The sequence below is a fragment of the Meleagris gallopavo genome, chromosome 1 (assembly GCF_000146605.3).
Source record: "Meleagris gallopavo isolate NT-WF06-2002-E0010 breed Aviagen turkey brand Nicholas breeding stock chromosome 1, Turkey_5.1, whole genome shotgun sequence".
Classification (NCBI taxonomy): Eukaryota; Metazoa; Chordata; class Aves; order Galliformes; family Phasianidae; genus Meleagris; species Meleagris gallopavo.
In genome coordinates, this window is record NC_015011.2 from 174,628,439 (window position 1) to 174,647,580 (window position 19,142).

Sequence of the window (19,142 nt, forward strand, 5' to 3'; positions counted from 1 at the left end):
TTTGTCTAATCAGTGCAGTATTTTCTTCCCAGCTGGCCAAATTAACAGGCCTGTGGGAGTGCCTATCACAGCAAAGGACTGCTGCCGTAGTGCACAAGCTCTGTAAGATCAGAGAAGTGTAGGAAAATGTCTAACATATCAAGAAGTTGGTTTCTGCATCTGACAGCCCAAGTTAATATTCTCTCTGTCCTGCTGTTAGATTTTTTATCATCTTCAGTCTTTCCTCAGAATTACGTGTAGGTCCCTTTAAAGAGTCACAAACACTTCTCAGCATCCCCATAGAAGAAAGAAAATAAAAATATTGGCATGACTATGCAGTATTGATTATGAACAGTACAGTTTCACAGCCTCATTGTATGCAACACTATTTCACAGCATTATTTGACTGTACGTGCAGATCATCATTGCCTTCTGGATTTGTATACAGCAGGTAGCAAAACTGTAAATTAACTCACGAGCCCTTGCCAGATGATGGAGAGGCAGCAGCAGTCTGCTGGACACACAGAGGCAGCTGACAACAAGCTGCTCCAACGGGGCTTAACAAGCAGATAAAAGTCACTGTTTCACAGTCCTGTGCACATGAGTGTTTTGTAGACTTATTATTCCTGCAGTCTCAGCTGTGGTCTTTTCTTCAGCATCTTGTGTGTTTCTTATTCCCTTCCTCAGACTTCACGCCGTTTTTGTTTCCTGACCCTGGGCTTAGCTTCCAGCCATGTTTCTACTGTCTGAATTGCTGCATATCTTGATTCCCTGATCTCAACCTACAGCCTCTGCCTTGAGCTCCAAACAGTGGCTTAATCCCAGCACCCAGCTATACCAGTCCAAGGCATTGCAGCAGTGCTTGTTCCCTAACTGGGACTTGTGGCTATACAAAGAATAGTAACTTACACCCATGGCAGGTGGATAGGGGTAACACATGCGTTAACCTTTCTGCTGCAGGGAGCATCAGATAATTGGGCTGTGTGTGCACAGCACAGGGGTGAAGTGGTGAAATTCCTTAGTGCAAATCTTCAAATTGGACTGAAGGATCAAAAAGGTCATAAGAGTTTTCAGAAATGATGATAGCTTTGTTGCTCAGCTTGTAGAATCTTTTGTATTATCATGCTTGGAGACAGACTGCAGCAGAAATAACAAGAAAAAAAAAAAAAGAAAGGAGATAAAGGCACCAGTGCAATGCCTTTGCAATACGGTCCAGACAGCAGCATGCTCTATGTCAACAAAACTGCTGTTGTGGAAATTGTAGCCCTCATTGGCATCAATGGTACATGTCCAGCTGACTGCCATTGACCCAGGGTTTAGTCACCAGCTCCATCTTTTGAAGTGATTTAAAAAGAGATCTGATCCACTTGACTTAATTTAGCAAGATATTTAGCATACTGTAAGGTATATCCCCAAACAATGTGCCACTCCAATCAATGTGCCACCCCAAGACCTCATGGGGACACAGGGCAAAGCTGGGCAGAGAGCCCTGTGCACAAGTTACAAAGTCTTCTCCCTCTTTCTGAGAGAACACACAGATGTTTGCAGATGTCCTCTCCTTGCATTTGAGGCACAAAAAAACAGGCCAAAAGTGGGTTTGTTTGGAGCACAGAAAACTACCAGTGCTGCAATTTGGAAGGCTTTCAAAACCATTCTCCTCGCTGGAGGCAGATGCCACAAGCCACAGAGTTTAATAAAACAGTCCTGACCCAGGGTTTGCAGCACTAAACTGCACGCTTGAGGCCAGATTAGTAAAAACAGATGGGCAAAATATAAAGCTGCATAGACTAATTGGGCGCCCTGTTGGTGGATGCTTCCCGTAATCAGGGGAATTTTGAATGACATATGTTTATCTTTTCCTCCTCCTTGAGATACCATTTATTATACACAGTAATGAGGTACCTGGCCCTGTGATTGCTGGGCTGAAAATCCTTACTAAGATTTTCACAAGCTGTGTGCAAGCTTTTCTATTCTTAAAATATGGATGCTCTACCCCACTCCCTGGGGTTCAACAGAGGACCAGCTGTTTGGAAATCACCAGGATTAGAGTTACTAGCATTTGGGATACTTCTCTGCCTCCACGGAGAAAGGCACTTGGAGGTCATTTTTTTAGTCAGGAAGGAAAGGTAGAATGGGAAAAGGATGAGAGAATATGGAAATAATTTCAGGCATATCATAGACCTTCCGTATAGAATTGTGGTGGCTGTGAGTGGTGGGGTTATGGAGATTTCAGCTCTCAGTTTGGCAGTGAGCATCCAGCCCAGGGCCCCATGGATATTTGAGTGTTCCATCCCTGATCAAAGCAGCTGCAGCACTGAGACAGAGTCCCACAGAAAGCACTGGGAGCACTGAAGTTTTGAGGTGGGGATTTTTGGTCGTTTAGTGGTTCCCAGGCTTTCTGTCCATCTCTTCAATCAATGGACCCTATGATGGGCTTTTGCAAAATGTAGTTGTCATTTTGTCTGCCTCAATTTCTGACACTCGAAAGGGTATTTCTCTTTTCCAGTGGCAAAATCTCCACCTCACCTGATCGTCTGGTGGAGCTGAAAGTACATGGCAAGTGTGTATATGCCTCTGTCCAGTTCTTCTACCCTTAATCCCTTTACATATGTGTTCATTGCACCCGATGGACACAGGCTCATGCCATCTGTCCTGGGAAGTGTGTCACAGCCAGAGAAACGCAGGTGCAGATCTTCACCCATCCAATGATGCTGCTGGGATTGGAGGCACAGGACTTGAGAGAGGAGCTGGCTCCAGCCACAAATGCTACACAGAATGCTACTCTGGCTGAATTATTGGAGACAGACATTGAGTAATCATGTTCCTACCTGTATAAACTGGAATCAAAAGTGAGTTATTCAGTCAGTGGAAATAAATGGATTTTTCCAGCTGGTGTGGCTGACGTGTACTGTGTATATCACATTTATATATCTTCCTTCCACCAACCAGCTCCCTTTTCAATAATCAAGCTCTATAGCTATAGCAATTCTACTGACTGGAAAGAAATGTGTGTTCACAACATGCACCAAGAGATAAATCCTGATACAGCAACGGGAACACATTCCGCGCATTACATGTGCCAAAGAAGTAGGATTTATTCGGGTCATTTATGCTCCACTGGAGTGGAAAAAGGAAAAAAAATAGGCCTTTCTGTAATGAATTGAACCCTTTGAGTCCTGCAGAGAATAATCCCTATGCACTGGCTAACAGGGACTGCCATCCATCAAGGCAGCAACGGATGGCTTTGTAGGACAGGTCTATCCTGAACACACAACCACATTTACACAATACCTCCTTCAGGCCCTAGCTGGTGTCTCCCTACCTTGCTGCAGTCTCACACAAAACCAGGGCCAGCACTCTTCCCATGAGTTCTGGGTGCACAGGCCTACCTTCTGTAGTCTATCCCAACAGCAAAATCCCTCTTGCAGTTCCCTGCCCTTTCTGGACAGGTTGGTCTAAGTGGTGAATTCAGTATTGCACAAGTAATGGTTCATCCTGCAAAAATTCCCTGTGGCTCCAGTGTGACCATCCTCCATTTGGTTGTGCAGCTGCAGAGTCAATAAGATCTTGTGATCTAAACAGGGAAAAGGCAGAGAGAGGGGAGTACAGCAGGCAGAGTTGCAGCTGAGACCAGGGTTGACATCAAAGGCACTGAGCCATCACCGTTCCCTTCTACAAAGGAACAGAGACTAAATTATAAAGTTCTGGGAGTTTCTGCTACCCCTCCTGTTTATCCCCATAGCTGTGAGTACCCTTCCTTGGTGCTGCAGAAATAGTTAGCACATTGCAGATTGTGCTACAACTGTACAGTAACCCTACATACATGTGCAGGCATGGGACTGGTATGTCACAGCTGTTCTAAACAAACAGTGCTTCTATCTATGCCCTGAGGCAGCAGCGTGTTTTGTTTCTCCGTAGTACTCACCATTTGTTGGCACTGATAAAGGAAAGTTGGAGAAGGATAGAGCAGAGAGGAAATGGTCACAGTCGTGTATTTGTGCTTTACCACCAAATAGAATAAATCCACTGGGACATTATGGGCTGTCAGTCCACAACAGGAGATGGAATAGCAAGCTCACCTCATCTCTGATGGGATAAGCGCCAAGGGTGCTTTTAACCTTAATTGGATCGTGACCCCCTCTCCCCCCCACCCCGGGAAACAATGAATGAGGCCAAAAAAGCAACAAATGCTCATGCAATGCAAGAAATGCTGGTGGGATCTGTTATCATGGAATATTTATATAAATCCAACCATTTCTGTAGTGTTTGAAAATGAAAACTGAATATATTTTTCTAGGTTGCTCTCAGTGCAGTAATGTACATATAGATCCAGAAGGATGCAACCTTTCATCTTTCATTGTGGAGGTATTTCACACAAAGTGTAGATTTTTCCTCTTTTTGAGTAGAAAGCTGCAGACTTTCAGAACCATGCACTTTGAAGAACTTCAAGCTACACCAGAAGTCATTAGTTATGTATTTGTCATTTTAACTATCTACTCTACATCTGTATCAAAACAGGAGGGAGAAACAAGAACTATTGCACTGTGATTAAAACAGTACCCTCCTGGAAAGGTAGGGTCCCTTGGAGAGTGTCAGAAATTGTTCATAGAATCATAGAATCATTAAGGTTAGAAAAGATTTCTAAGATCATCTAATCTAGCAGTCCACCTACCATCAATATTACCCCTAAACCATGTCCCCAAGTCCCCATCTACATGTCTCTTGAAAACCTCCAGGGACAGAGATTTCACCACCTCCCTGTGCAGCCTGTTCCAGTGCCTGACCACTCTTTCTGAGAAGTTTTTCCTTATACTCAACCTGAACCTCCCCTCATGCAACTAAAAGGCCATTACCTCTCGTCTTGTCAGTGTTATCCCAGAGAAAAGGCCCCCACCTCTCCACAACCTCCTTTCAGGCAGTTGTAGAGAGTGATAAGGTCTCCCCAGGCATCCTCTTCTCCAGACTGAATGATTCCCAGTTGTGGGTTGCAGTTTGTACAGATCTCCACTCATGCTTAACCTTCCCTCCTATTGCCCCTAACAAGTATTAGTCCTAAAACTGTTTTCTAAAACAATTTGCTGTTAAGTTCCCACCAACTTGATGCTTCCTTTTTCAGACCTACATTTTACTGCCTCTGCCCATTTCCACACATATCTTACACTTTTCTTTAAAAATGACCACCTTTTCCTGTTAACTGATCTATGTCTGTGAGCTATTGACTATTGAAATAGTTCTGATACAAAAACCTACATAGATGTGACATCCCAATTTCTCCTGTCTGAAAATCTGCAAATTTTACCCCTAAGATCAATAGTAAGTTTACTGTGGCATGTTCTACTAAGTTTTGTTTGGGCTATTTTCTCCTTGCCTCCTAACGTTCCAGCTTTTTCTCATTCAGAAATGATGGGTTTTTGTGTGTAAACACAAAGAGTATGCTTGCTTAGGGCACTCCTCCCCTCTTCTTTAAATGAAAGACTAATGGGCTTTTAATTTCTGACAAGATATTTGAGAGGACAATAATGTCAAAGGTAAAGAGATTAACACAATACAATATACAGTTTTAAGGTGGGAAAGGCAGTGGTACAAGTTTTTCCCATAGACGTATACGTTGAACTTCAGCACAGGCTAAAATGAGAATGTTATCTATGCATATATATGCATTCTGTAATCATGATTTTAGAGACAATTATGGAAATAGTTTAGAAACCCAAGAGATTTGCGATGTATTCTCTTCTTTTCAAAGAGAAATGGAACTTAGCCTTAAAACAGAGAATGTAAAGCCACACAAAAGAAACTGAATCATGTTTTGTGTTGCGTGCAGTGCACATTTATCCCTACGACAGTAAACACATTACCCAAACCAATAAAGTCAGAACAGCTAAAGCAGATTTTCTGAATATCTGTGGGTGCCCTCATTGCTGAACTCAGTAGGAAAACAGAGCAGGAACCCGGAGCTGGGGAACAGCAGTGGCTGCAGCAAAGTCAGCAGAATCCAGTTGCACTGCTGGACTAGATGGCCAAAATAAGCACAAAAAATTGTCAGTGAAGCAGTTATTGATGTATTTTTCACAAAAGCCCTCCCAAAATATATTAAATCTTAGAAATATGTCACCAGTGAAGTAACTCCTCTGTTTCTCATACAATCCTGAACACAAAGTAATCCAGTTCTCTTCCCCAAGTCATTTCGTTGAATATGATGACCTAAGAACAAGGAAAGGCTGGGAGGAGATCTAAGGATTTCCATATACAGCTTGCATCTGGGTCTGTCTCCTACCCCACAGTTTGAGGTCTGCTCTTATCATGGGGTAACTGAGGAGCATCAGTGTCATCATACGGAGCACCAAAGGGAGTGATAAACCAGTGTTACTCATGCCTTTAGATTCCTCCAGCAGAAAAGCAAGCCTTTTCCAGGTGAATCTGATAACAGGATCAACAGTGAAACACTGTAGTTTCTCTTCCGACACATCCTCTATACATGTATTACCTAGACAAATTACCCCAGCAGCAGGAGACACACTCTTTATCGGGATAGCATATTCAGTATTCCTGATGCTTCACTGGGGGGAAAAGAGACAGATGTGATTGTTCTTGACAGAATATATTTTCATAACAATGAAATCTCAAGATCAGTCTCCTGTTCATTTCAGCAAAGGAAAAATTAGCATATCTCCAGATATTTTGGGCCAGTGGGGATGCCGTTATCTGAATCTGCAAGATCCATTTCTAGTTGTATTGTGTTACGATGACTCTGTCACTGCAGTGTGACAAAATGGCATGGTTTTTGGCCTAGACCAGTAGACAGGGATTAATCAAACTGTTATTCTTGTTCTTGTATACCGCGAGTGGAGGCTTTTAACTAACCAGCTGAGACACTTATAAGTATGGAATTTGTTGGCTTTTTTGCATATTCATTAAGGAGAAGAATTGTTCTCCCTTAACGGAACAGTCTGCAGATGAACAGAGACCCAAAACTTCCAGTGGAAGAATGTACATGGCCTGGTTACAAGTGAGACCAATCTCTGCCTTTGAAATGAGATTTTTAGTGCTCTGAGAATCTGGACTAGTCTATACGTAACTGGGAATTTTTCTTGCAAACAAAATTCCTGCAGAGTTCCAAGGGACAGCAGGAAACACTAGATTTTCTCCTGAAGCCATATAGAAATTAAGTAAAAGGAGAAGGATCAACTGTGCACTCATTTCAGCTTAAACATGGAAGACCATTACCTCTACACCTGGGAGAGAATACATCTGAGGGAGCCAAAAAAAACCCCTCTACAATCTCCAGGTTAAGACACTGAAATGGAAGAACACTATAAACTGCCGCTGAGAACTTGAAATTGAGTTTTGGGGCAAAAGAATGAGAGTATGAGAGTCCAGGTCTGATAGACAAAAAGTATGGTCAACTGAACTTGTTGCATGAGACACCTTCATCTTAATCAGCTGAGGTTCAGTCAGCACCAAGGCAAGGGCCAAACCATAATGAAGTACGTCTGACACATCCAATGGGCTGTGCCCTTAAGTGGGCATCTCTCTCCACAGCCTGAGTTGCTCCTGAGTGTTACTTCTTAGCTTGGGTGTGGTAACCTGCTTTGTAGAAAGTTCTGTGAGGTAAAAGACACTGCCATATCATTAAGTACAAAAAGGAGGCTTGAGATCCTCAGACAAATGGACTTTTTGTGGTCTTCCTGAAGTCTTGATGGTGAGTGCCCCTGTGGGGTCACCACCTTCCTACGATGAGGTGGGGATGGGATATTTTCAGAGATAGATGCTCTGGACCAAATTCTGCACCATAAGTAAAAAGCATTGAATTCAGAGATAGTTTACAACAACAACAAGCTTAGTGCGTTTATTCCCAATGATAGAATTGTTTGATGCTATTTCATAGTCATGGTCACCTGTGCACAGCCTGGGATCCCACTGGAGCACTGCCTGTGATCAGCTTTTTTGAAAGGCTGGAGAATACTATGAGTTAAGCTTCTTCAGGTAGGTAGGTGAAGACAAGATCTGAGTAACCAGTACCTTTCCTGAGGACACTAGGTGATCATTGCTGGGTGTGTGGTAAGAATTTACCGCCCTGCCCTCTGCCTGAAGAACCCAGAGCAGATGCAGATTTGTTACAGGAGCGCTCAGTCTTTCCTTGAAATGTGAGCTGAGTTGGGATATGTGTCCAAAGGTGGGACACAAAGGTCCATACTCCAGCTGCATCTAACCTTCCCTTGTGAGCATCCCAAGGCAAAGCAGGCTGGCTAGAAGAGCAGGTGGTATTTACATCTCCCATTTGATTCGTCAGATTACGTCAAAGGAGCATGGGACTCCCCATTATATCTGCCAAAGGCAAGATCTCTCAATCAACTTGGCTGCCCCTTGCTTTCCTCTTGATCATGGAAACAGATCATAGAATCATAGAATTTTTAAGGTTGGAAAAGACATCTAAGATCATCTAGTCCAACTGTCAGCCCACCCCCATCATGCCCACTGACCACATCCCTCACTGCCACATCTCAATGGTTCCTGAACACCTCCAGGGATGGTGACCGCACCACCTCCCTGGGCAGCCCATGTCAGTTCCTCATCACTCTGAGAAGAAACTCTTCCTACTATCCAACCTGAACCTCCCCTGGTGTAACTTGAGGCCATTCCCTCTCTCCAGTCCTATCAGATCCCTTATCTACACCTGTGATTTATCCTGGCCTGCAAGAGATGTGCACTAAGTCCTTGTGAAACAAGACATTCCCCAATGGAGATGTGATAATATAAAGTTATGTATTCAGAGCAAGAACTCCCTAAATTAGAAGGCCTCCTTTTTCTTTAGCCTGTTGACACCAGGATCCAACTCACAGAAACTCCATGCTCTCGGGCTTGGAAATGCTTGGCATCGCCACTGGCCCATTTTGTGCAGTGGTTACTATGTGCATTACTGCATGAAGTAAAACCTAAAGGAAGAGAAAATTTATATGAGTTTTCAGACCACTAAAAGGCAGTTTCAAGTAATCGGATTATCAGCCCAGTTGAGTTGTACACTTGGCTTCTGTGATTTATTGCTGGCTTCAACAGCTGTGGCTCTTCTTAGGATCAGCTTCCTGTGAGCTGGGGAAGCAAAATATGTTCTTAAGGCACTTTGCATTCCTAATGGGCATTGAAGTAATCCTAGACCTTGTTACATTTCCATTTTTAACTGAATTAGTGAGCCTGTTAATATGTGCAGCAATTAGGCTTTTCCTTGCAAATAGAGACGGTTCCAGGAGAAATCTTTTTAAAATATATCTACCCACATCACTATCAGGAAACCATTTTCTCTACATTAATTGCAAGTGCATTTTAATTCCAGTTTGAACAAATCCACAACCCTTGAAGGACAGTACCTCCGGGAAAAAGCATCCATAAAAAATGTTTGGACCATTGTAGAGTACTGACAGGGAATAAAATTCTGCTGAAATCCTGGAGAGTTTATGCCTGTTCTTGCAAGGATTTTTATAGGATATTTATGTCTACCTGGAATTGTCATTTTTAGGGCTATCTTTAAAAATATTCCATAGCAACCTAGGAATTTCAGTTTATCTATTCTGTTTTCATTTTAAAGAGAAACTATGTCTCTTTGTATTTCTAGCATTTACAGAAAATCTGATTTTATACACAGAAAGCATTGCTAAATTCACTGATTAGGTACTGATCATTTTATTTGTACCAGCGGAAGATAAAAAACTTCTTTCTGCATTCTGTGTTGTACATCAATTCTGGAGAATTTACTTATACAGTTAAGTGAGGTGAGATGTTGATGTGACTGCTGCAATTCACATAATCGAGATTTCTTCATTGCTGTATTGCAGGGAGTCACAGGACATAGGAATCTCTGATGCTTGGTCAGTCAGCTGCATAGGGAAGTTAAGGTTTTATAGATTTCTATAATACGTTGATCTATCTTCCTTTTCTAATAGCTATCTAACAGATTACTCTTAATGAGCCTTGTAAGACAGTACCAAATGAATACGTCACTTTGAGCAGCACCCAAACTACAATGGATAAGAAAATCCAAATAAAACCACAAAAAAAGGGATCTTCCCAGCCTGAATGGATGCAGTCTGGCTCTGCTCCTATAGGAGAAGAGAAAAGCCTGTCTAAGCTGACCTGGGTTCTGTTTCTGCCAGTGAGAGATAAGATTAGATGAAGCCAAGAGAATAAGCACACCACTTGCTTATTAAAATTCCCTTTTCTTCAACATGCTGTTTCAAATGCTGAAGAAATAAAAGGATATTTGTTTGGAAAAGTAGTCCCCAAAGTGGAAATAGATGTGCCGAAGCCCCAGGAAGACCCCCCAGATGAGAAGCTGATACCAAAAAAGAAAGTTCTGTGTCTGAGGAAGTCACAGCAGCAATTTTGTTCTTCCTCTCTTGTACTTTGTTTAGAGAAAAGCTAAAGGTGTTCTGGTGGCAAAGTTAACTCAGATGGCCTGTAGAGGTATGGAGAGAGGAAGTGAAATTCTGAGACTGGTCAGCATTTCATGGTCAAAACCTGGGTTGAGATTGTTCAGATATGGAGATGAAAGAGTCTTCAGCACCTTGATATATCTACCAACAGGTACACATAATATTATTTTTCTTACCTACTCAAAGAGATAATCTCTGATGTTTTTGATAAAATTTCTGTAAATTTACTGTCTTGGAGTTCTCTGCCTCTCTGACAAATCTGAATGAAATTATGTACTTTCCAAAACTGATACTCCAAAATGGGACAGAAAATGGACAAACGACCTCAGTAAATCACAGAATCATGGAATATCTGAGCTGGGAAAGGACCTCAGGGTCCCTCAGGACCAAGTCCTGCTCCAGCAGGGACAGCCAGTACAGGGTGCCCAGGGCCACATCCAGGCAGCTTTGGGAGATTTCCCAGGAGGAGACCCCACAGCCTCTGCCAACCTGTGCCAGTTCTCCATCACCTGAACAATAAAAATTGTGTTTCCTGAAAACCTGAGAAAACACAGGTGTTTCCACACCATCATAATGCAGCTGCCATTTGAAGACGTGGAAGTGTGTGCCCTCACAGTGGAGAGATGGTGGCTCTGTGCCTGTGGTGTAGCATAACAAGGTATGATTGTGTCTTTGCAGAATCCAATGTTAAAATTTTTCCCAGAGAAGCAAAATGAATGGGATTTTTCACATACTGAGCTTTATAGGCTTATCTGCTCCTTCCCAAAACCTGCCTGAGATCCCTGGGTCCAAATGGTGCTCTCTTTCACCCCATAGCCTGGTCCTACACTGAAACAACTGCCTGACCTTCTATGTGAATAGACTATGGGATCAGCCCAAGCAATGTGCCTCTTAACGGATGGCTACAAACCCAGATCAAAATATCTACACCCACCCAGAATATGCCCAGCATCAGCTACGTGGGGCACACAGATGTGGGGCAATGGTTGCTGCACTGCAGCTTCCTAGAGCACTGAGATGTGCAATGTGATTCCCTTCAGGAGACCTTGTTATGGCTGAAAAGGTTTCTGAAGTTATTTGTGAGCCATCCATCCTTTGGTCTGTTTGCATGGGAGACACACTGCTGCTTTGAAAGGAGTCTGAATGAGCTTTATTTATTCATACGATCTCTAAGAGAATCTCTAGGTAGCTTCTGCACCGAGCAAACAGGGACTTGCCCTGTCACAGAGTCTATATCAAAACGCAGGTCCAAAAACTGCACAACTGCAGTAACCTTAATGGAGCCTTGTTGGCTTTGATGGAACAAGTGGACATGACGTTAGATGCTGAGGATTTCCTTGTCATCTCCATCGTAGCGTCACGTTGGGATGCTTGCTGAGCTACAGAAATCTGTCACAGACAATCTGCTCGGGATGTCAAAGAAGCTGGAGCTGAAGCCTTGATATATGAATCGTCTATGCTGATAACTCTCTGCTGAGCTTTGATGAATGCATAAAGGATTGGCAGATGAGTGGAGTTTTTGATTAACTGTGCCAGTCTATGCACACTCAAGCTTCAGTGAGATTGTATATTGTCAGTTTGCTGTCTCCTGTGTGCTGAATTCTCATTTAAGCTTTTGTATTTAACTGGAAATTCTGATTTCTCTTTCACGATGCAGTTTAAAATGAAGTTCAAATCTGACATAATTTAGAGCATTATAAATACTGTGTAATATTTTCTGTCTCTCTGAGTAGCTTTGAGATGGAATTACCTTTAATGTTTATAACTTCTTGTACTCACATTTGCATTAATGCATTTTCCTTAACAAGATAAAAATATTTCTCTGCCAAGCGCACCAGTTTGGAGCCGTGCTTGTGAATATTTCTGTCCCAGGTATCAAATTCCTCCATTCTGCAAAAAGAAGTTAACTTCTGGTGCCTTAAAGGGCAACTTGAGTATAATTGAATCATCCAGACACAGATGAGGACATAACAATCTCTAGGAAGATCAGCGTGTAGATCACTGCATGCAAAGATGAATAGATACAACCTGAGCAAGGCAAACAAATATAAAGCAAATTCTGTATTCCCAAACCCACATGAGAAGAGAAACAGTGCATCCCATTCTTGTTGTAACAGTGCTGTTTGTTGGAGTAGTGCCCAAGCAGCCATTAATTTAATTGTGGACAAGCTTAACAGGTTATCCAATTCCTGCTCTGCTCTGCCTGCACATAAATTAAAGCGAGGTCGTGCAAATGAGGACAGACTATAACAGAAAAGTCAACATAAGAAGACACAAATTTGGCTCCACGGGGAAGCTGTGCTTGCTGAATTTTTTGCTGTCATGCTATGGGTTGCAGTTTTGTTTTCCTAAATACTCAACCTGTTCTTACAGCCTTTGCTTTTCATGGCGTTTTCAGTGGGTCAGGTTCTATGCTGGTGAGAACCAGCCTGGTGGTGTTTAGCTGACTCGTATTAGCTCAGGTATGGCTCAATGCACTGTACTGAAACTCCTCAGAACCGAGGTCTGATCCCATTTTTGTGGCCTAATTGCACTGCCTGTGACAGCTAACCCAACTTACAGTCACACAGGTGAGGCGGTACCCTTTCTACCCACAGCTTTTTACCTCCCTGTGCTTGACTTAATGCATCCTTGTAACTGCAGGGATGTATTGATCTGACTCAGATATGAACAGGTTTGATCTGCATTGTTCTTAAGTACATTCCCCCCAGCTGCCATACGTTTTCTCCAGTATAACAGTGACACAGATTTCACCCAGCACTACGTGTTATTTAATAATTATGGTAATTTATTGCTTCACTGCAGTATCTTGAGACTTCTCTGTCCATTGGTATTAGAAAGTTTTTTATTGGTAGGAATGCCATCTCCTTCGCTTATCCTTTGTGTATAGGAAATCTCTAATCTGTTATTTTAGTTCAGTTAAGCAGAGCATAAAATCAAACTAAATACAACATAAACCGTCACAACAGGGCAATTTGTTAAGGCAAGTCATCTTCACAGAAGGGTGGTCCTGGAAAAGGAGGGACAAGGGGAACAGTGTGCACTGGGTTTTGCCTGCCGTGTTCTGCACTGGTCCCTGCACATGTTTCAGAGAAGATTCAGCCTGGTTTTATTCCCTCTCATTGTGCACAGCAGTGGCAGCACTTATTGCTTGCACCCTCTCCTGTACCATTTACTATTCCTAAGCCATGCAGGACTCCAATCAAAATTTATGGTCCAGAAGTGTTATTGGGGTTTTGCTGGTGTGGTTATTCAGCCTGATGTATTTACAATGCTTAAATGCAGGTGTTTATTGCTTCTGTGTATCCCTTAAGCTCTCCTTTCTGAGGAAGCCCCCAAGAGGTCTTTAGGAAGAATTGGTCATGACTGAGAGTTTTTGAAAACAGTTTCCACCATTCCCTTATGGGGACAGTGCTTGCAGATATTTCTAGTAGAAGACCCCCCTGTGCCCAGCAGAGCCAGGAGAAACCAATGAGCCATGGCTGAAATCTTTCTTTTATTGCAGCGGGGATCCCCCAGGTTTGGGGGGATTTGTTCAAGAAAATACATTCCAAAACAATTCATTTTTCCTACATCGGGATTAAACAGACATTAAAAGGTCTGCCTCTCCCAAACCAAACTGCAAAATGCATGATTCATTTGCTCTTAACAGCCAGCGTGGCTTTACCAAAGTGTACTAACAATTAAACTGAGCCAAGAGAGTGAAAACAAGGAGAAAGAGGAAAAATCTCCCACACTCTGAGTTAACAAAGGCTGTGCTTCAGTACTTTTGAGCATAGCCTTGCATTTCCAACAAACTTCAGTGGTGGTTAAGGTGCTTTCCATTATGGCAGAGTGTATTTCAGGGCCCAGACACCCACGTTTGTGGAGCCTGAGCTCTGGGTACAGCTGTCTTCAGCTGTTGATCATCCGGTCCTACTTTAATCATTTTAAGCTATACTTTCATCTTGAAACTTCATCCCTTGTTAGAGAGTTTTAAATAACTTGGGTATTTGTCTACTTAAAGTCTCTCTGCAATTTTTGTGTGACATTATGTGTGACAATATTCTACATATTTATTTAATAAAGTATAAACATTAGAAGGCTACAATTTCCTCATTTCTTAGTGCTTTGGTTACTTGGCTCAACACACCTCTAAGGTGAAAACTCACTCCCTTTGAGCAGCAGTCCTTTCAAAAGCGTCTTGGTTGAAATAGTAAATGTCTTTGATCACCATAGATCTGACTCACTGTATATAAATTATTGCTCCAAGAGTAAGGTGCCAAGACATCATGGCTGGTCCTTCAGTATTTACTGAAAGCAATTGGAGAGAAAGGAGGTATCTCTTCAGATTGTAGAGAGACCTCTCACTGAAGACTTCATGAAGGAATATATTTATAAATTCATGAGATGGTTCATTCCACTTGCTTTACATTCTAGTTTTATCACTGAATGAAAGAACTGATGAAGGGTGGGAGTATTTGGTTGGAAAGAAATCTAACTCTCTGTCCATGTCTAATTTTTAAACTACAGGTATATGAAATGAGACAATCAAAAAAAGACAATATTTTTCTATTCTGTTTCTTGAGAAACTCTTACAAGTGTTTTCTTGGAAACTGGTTGCTCACTGTACCACGTCTGCGGCTCTGCTTGGGTGGCTCAGGGAGCACTGCTGAAGGCCTGGGCTGTGGTTTGCAGCATCGTTCCCTGAACTTCAGGTTGTAGGAGATCACAGGCACCTTAGTAACTGAATTTAAAATTTGAATGGACTTCTTGTCTGCCTGGAAATATACTTTTTTTTCATTTTTTCTTCCAGCACACAGAACAAGCACAACATGTTGTAGGAGCAGTATATTATGGGAAACATAACATTAACAAATACTGTATGCAAACTCCTATCATAAGCCTATTTTACTTTATGATACTACTCGTGCTAGTCTAGTCTGGGCAAAGAGTTTCAAATACCACCTGCTTTGGAATCACACAGACATTCTTTCCAGAGTGAATATAAAATGTTCTGCATGAAGGGTTACGCTACATACACCGAAAGTGCCCAGACTCTGAAGCTTAAACAGCAGCAATGCGTCCCTAAAGTCCACCAAAAATGTATTTCTGCACCTTGGGTAAAACTGAGTCTTTATTTACAAAGCAAATCAATTCTCCTGACATAAGATTTTATCATTATCTGCTTGAAGACCCTGCATTTTTTGATGCTTCACTCACTCTTTTTTGGTACTGAGTTTATAAAACTTTGCACAAAATTTCAAATATGAAGAAATACATTTAGACTTCAAAATGGAAAATTCCTTACGACTGAGGAATAAAACACTTAATATTGCAGCAGTGTTAGTAGGACTCTCTAAAGCATATTTTTTTCTTTTTTCTTCTTTTACTTAGGACTAGTTTCAGTATACTTTCCTTCTCAGGAGCAGCCTCGGTTCTAATGAGCTGTCATTATCAAATGCAGAAAAAAATCATCATGAATTTCTTAACTGGCCCCATGAAAATACACCCAAACCAATGATTTCTGCTGTTCAACACAGCCACAGCCCCATTACACAGAGCTGCTTAATGTTAAATTAATTCTATGAGGCATTTGGTCAGCTTGTGTGAAGCAGCACAGTCTCCCTGAAGGCAGAGAGAGATGTTGATTCACACTTGCTGACAGTGTCCATGTAAACTGTTCTCAGTTTTTCCATGACCTTTTACTAGGCCGACGCCTTCTGATGGTTAATGTGACTGATGTTCCCCTAGACATGTTTTCATATTGGATGATGGCAAAAAAATGATTTCTGTGATATGAGGTTTACTGTAAAATCCCCCATGGATTAAGCAGTGCCCAGAATAGGACAGGTCAAAGAACCACCTCAAAGTCTTCCATCTCCAGCAACAACCAGCCGCAGATTCTTTGAGATGAGAGCAAAGATGGTTCTTCAAAAGAGATATCTTTTCCCTCTTGGACCTCCACAACAACTGCTACATGTTCTTCCTATGCTTTGGAAATGCCTGCTGTGATGTTAAAAAATTATGATATACTACACTAAGAAAGCAGAAAATGTAAGCAGAAAACTACATCCCTCAGTTGTCTTTATTCCCTGCTACTCTTCTGCTGTTCTGTTCAAAGTTTGGGGCATGGCAGCAGTAGGAGAAGTTGTCTGTCTGCTCTGGGAGGAGGATCCACTGGAAAGTGGAAAGTATCCTCTGCCTGGAAGTAACCAAACATTTATAGCTGCTGGACCTTTTGGAGAACAAGACCAGACAGCAGATAGGGGGCAAGAAACCGGCAACACCACCACCAACAGGGCAGCCCCTATAAAGTGCCAAGAGAGAAGCCCAGCCCTCCAGTTTTGAAAGAAAGATAATTCTCTTGAGGTGCCTGTGCTATCTCAAAATAATGAAGAATTTTAAGTTTCTTTTATTCTGAGTATTGTTGCAGAAAAATTATGGATGATTTCACCTACCTTTGAATCAGTTCCGTCTATAGGTGGAAAGGAAACATGATCTACTTAAAAATGGCTTTAAAATGAATGGAAAGGTATTTTTAAGAAAAATATAAAGCCAACATTGCTTTAAATTAAAATTGAAAACAAAAACAAAAACAACTCACCAGCAATTAAAAATAACACCATATCCATATTGACATAACAGAACTTGGCTAACTTCTTTAATCTGTTGAAAGATGATGGGCAACTGCTAATGATACCTGACTTGCCAATTGAGTGAGGGAGTGTGGGAATAGTGCTGTTCAACAGGGTGTGAAACTTGTATGGAAGCAATTTCCTTGAGAATAAGGGTATCAAATTAAATTAAAATATGAAACGGAGGTATCTAGAATATTGTGTCCACCTGATCTTTAAAAAAGGAAAATAATGTCTCAGAACTTTGCAAAATGAGTTGGAGATGATGAGAAGGAAAATAAAAACTTTCATCTATCAAGAGACTTTGAGAAGACTGCTGTTATTTAGGAAATTATTGAGAAAGGAGATCACAGACAGATAAACTAAGGAATATAGAAAGAAAAATACTTATATTTTCACAATTATAAGCCCACAATTTCAGAAAACTCAAAGAAGATTTATACAAACAAATGCACAACACAGGAGTATTCAGGGACATAGTAGTTAAGAGAAAGAGCCTTGAAAAGGGAATTGAAATCCGCTCTACTGAAAAGCCTAAGCCAACTTCTAATTAATTAGCAAAGAGAAGGAAACTTAGATTTACTGTATAACTTTTGCCTAGTTCTGGGTAAATTACACAATTTGTTCTGTAATATTTGATATTGGCTGCTGGCCAGTAGTGGCAGCATATTGGATCACTTGGAACATAGTCCTGATGTAAAACCCTCCATTCCAGGTCTGATTGGTGCTTCCTTATTTTGACTCGCCTACAATTACAGAATCCTTAGAGTTAGAAAGGACTTTTGAAAGACTGTCTAGTCCAACTCCCCTGCAATGAACAGGGACGTTCACAGCTCCACCGGGTTGCTCAGAGCCTGGTTCAGCCTGGCCTTGAATGTCTCCAGAAATGGAGCATTCACCACATCTCTGGGCAACCGGTGCCAGTCTCTCACCACCCTCACTGTAAAACACTTTTTCTTCATATGCAACGTAAATCCGCCTCTTAGTTTGAAACCATTTATCCTTCTTCGCATAATTCTACTGCACGAGTGTTTTCTGTATTGGAAGGCACCAAATACTTGTAAAGTTGATATTTTTACACAGCAGATTAAATTCCGGTCTTCAGGGCATCAGGCGCAGTGCGAGTGGCTGCCTGAGTTTTCAGATTGTTATTGCATTGGATTCAATGCTCTACCATTCCTCAACAAGCACAGCAGGTCCTTATTCAGGATTCTGCAACTATTTCATTTTTTCACTTCATTTTTAGACTTTTGTTTTTTAATCCATTTCTGCTTTACAGACATTTTTTTCATTGCTTTGTTAATTATAATTTTTCACTTGCTTTTTTGAAGGATGCATCAGCTTTCTTATGCTACATTGTGGGTTTGTTTCCACTTTTACCAATTTGGATGTTTTCATTTCTATTCAATGGAACAGAATGAATTCAATGAATAGTAGAATAAAATGCATTTCAAATATCTATCTTAAGCTATCTAAAAATGAGCTTTACTGGAATTAATTACATTGGCATCACAAATACATGACAGGGCAATTCTGACTTGCCTGTGGCACTACAAATTTCACATCTCATCAGTTCACTTCCATAAGCAGCTTTGCACTAGGAAGTGTTCAGCCTAAAACCTTCAGGTCTGTTTCTTGTTGCCTCAGGATTCATGCAGAAGTTCAGTTGGGGTACTTTTATTCACATTAATTCTAGTCATTATGTTGCTTCTGCTCCAGTGATCCCATAGAAGCAGGTGTGATCCAGGCTATTGTTTTGTATGAACTACATCACAACTGCCATGACAGAAGATCCTTCATTCTCTCCCAACAACTGTTATGGGTAAGTTTTCCCTCATTTTAACTTACGTTAATGGCCAACGAGTAAAAGACAACTTGGTGAAATGAAGGAATGGACAAATGCATGGATCTCCCTTCTTACCATTAACATGTTTTTGCACTATTATTTGACAAAACAGCAGCATCTGCAACATAAAAATTGGATATTAATTATTCAGTGACCAAAAGAGAGGCACTAAGGGTACATAAGTTAAAATAAAACCCATCCTTGGGGACAGTGTGACTGAACAAAGCAAAAACAGAAAAATGAACATAGACTTCTCCTCGAATAAGTATGCCATTG